Source organism: Herpailurus yagouaroundi, unplaced genomic scaffold (assembly GCF_014898765.1).
Source record: "Herpailurus yagouaroundi ecotype Mexico unplaced genomic scaffold, PumYag 67120, whole genome shotgun sequence".
Taxonomy (NCBI): domain Eukaryota; kingdom Metazoa; phylum Chordata; class Mammalia; order Carnivora; family Felidae; genus Herpailurus; species Herpailurus yagouaroundi.
The window spans coordinates 298,152-300,624 of NW_024419969.1; positions in this window are offsets into that span (position 1 = coordinate 298,152).

The window sequence follows — 2,473 nt, forward strand, 5'->3', positions numbered from 1 at the left end:
CTCTGTCTTTGCATTATATATTGACTCTAAAGCATAGAGGTCAGTTTTCAACATTAATTCTGATTGCATCATGATCAGTGAATCTCTACCTAGAAAGATAAGAGAATGTTAAAAATAATTATTTTCAGCATATTTTTAAACTATTCACTAAGGTGAATTTTTTTTTTTTTTTTTAATTTTATTTATATTTTATTTTATGTACACACAAGCGGGGGAGGGGCAGAGAGAGAGGAAGAAAGAAAGAATCCCAAGCAGGTTCCAGGCTCTCAGCGCAAAGCCTGATGCGGGACACAGTCTGAACTGTGAGATCATGGCCTGAGCCAAAACCAAGAGGTAGACATTTAACTGAGTCCCCAGGATCTCCTATAAGGTGAATTTTAAATCCACTTCAAATTACTATTTTCGTAGGGCTATGATACTTAGGCCAGCTGAAGAGTTCGCTTTGAAGTACATGAGGGACTACCTGGAGAGTTTTTAAGGCAGTTTTTTTCCTCTCCTAGAGACTAAGTCTATAAATGTAGCCTATGACCCAGAAACCTGTGAGTTACGTGTGTAACCTTTGTTGAGTTAAAAGCCACTTCAACTGCGTCATGCAAAACAAACAAAAAACATTATTTTGGTGAATTTAAAATATTGAGAAGTACAGTTGTCATGATTTCAAAATGTCCTTCCAGTTGCTAAATGCTGAGAGTTCAACCCTGCTGTAAATGCCAAAAATTTTTCCTTGAAGACCCCTAACTACATTTCCAGGAGCATTCTTTATAAAAATGAAAGGTACTTTAGAACTAACAGGCATTTAGTTAGTTCATTATTATATTAAGAAACTTGCTTAAAGATGCAAATAAAAGGAAATAAATCATTCATATACATTCTCATTTCTTGTGTACTGCATCTTTTACCATATTATTAATGATGTCTCCAGTGTTGACAATATGACCGATCAAAATCTGCCACCTTAAAATGTACCACCCACGCATGAGGGTTATGAGTTGAAGTCAACAGACAAAAGGTAGACATGGTATGAGCTTTCACATTTCCCTATATCTGCCTGAAAACAGATCATAAATCCCCTTTGTGATCCTGTTCCTGCCACTCTACACTTATCACTGGAGAAGAGTTGGCACTGAAGAAATCTACAGAGACAAACTACTAATGAGCCCTTATCTACTATTGTTTACCCATGTATTTGCCTTCCCACAAGGTGCCACCCTTTGAAGCTCAAAGTCCTTTCCCTTGGTCTTGTCACTTATAATTTACCTAGGGTCAACTTGCTGGTTCAGTGACTCTTCATCTAAGCATCATGGGTTCGAGATCCACATTGGGTATAGAGATAAATAAATAAACTTTAAAACAGGGACCCTGGGTTGCTCAGTCAGTTAAGCATCTGACTTGATTTCAGCTCAGATCATGATGTCATGTTTCGTGAGTTCAAACTCCACGTTGGTCTCTGTGCTAGGCATGATGCCTGGTTGGGATTCTTTCTCTCCTTCTCAGTCTGCCCTTCTCCGTTACACATACAAATGCACACACATGCGCGCACTCTCTCTCTCTCGCTCTCTCTCAAAATAAACATTTTTTTAAAAACCTTAGGGGCGCCTGGGTGGCTCAGTCAGTTAAGCATCCGAGTTCAGCTCAGGTCATGATCTTGTGGTCCATGAGTTTGAGCCCTGCGTCAGGCTCTGTTCTGAGAGCTCAGAGCCTGGAGCCTGCTTTGGATTCTGTGTCTCCCTCTCTCTCTGATCCTACCCCATTCATGCTCTGTCTCTCTCTCTCTCTCAAAAATATATAAATGTTAAAAAAAATCTTTTTAACTTTAAATAAACAAAATTTATCCTCTTTTGCTCTAATGATGTATAAAAATCTCCAAGGCTTCCCACTGGGAGGGGATCGTTCTCTTTCTATGAAACATGCCATGTAAAATTCTTAGAGTAGGAGAAAGAATGTGTGTGTGTGTGTGTGTGTGTGTGTGTGTGTGTGTGTGTGTGTGTCTGTGTGTGTGTCTGTGTGTCTGTGTGTGTCTGTGTGTGTCTGTGTGTATGCAGAAGAGGGGCAGACAGGGAAAGAGAATCCCAAGCAGGCTTTGTGCTGAAATTGTGCTCATGAACTGTTGAGATCATGATCTGAGCTGAAATCAAGAGTTGGCCATTTAATGGAATGAACCACCCAGGTGCCCCATTCTCCTGTTAATCTCTCTGTTGTTAGTTCATTTCACAGACCTAGCAGAAGAACCTAAGAGAGTGACGAAAATATTCTTCCCACACAACATCATGCTAAAACAACTTCACAGGTCTTTTTGGTGTTTCTATTCTAGAAGCAAGAAACTTTCTCAGAGTGTGTAGTGTGTACTTTAGAATGCTGTTTACTTACTTTCTTGCCCTAATCCAAAATTATCATGAATTAAGAACTATGGCTTTATTTTAAAGTCAGTGTGTGTGTGTGTGTGTGTGTGTGTGTGTGTGTGTGTGTGTGTGTG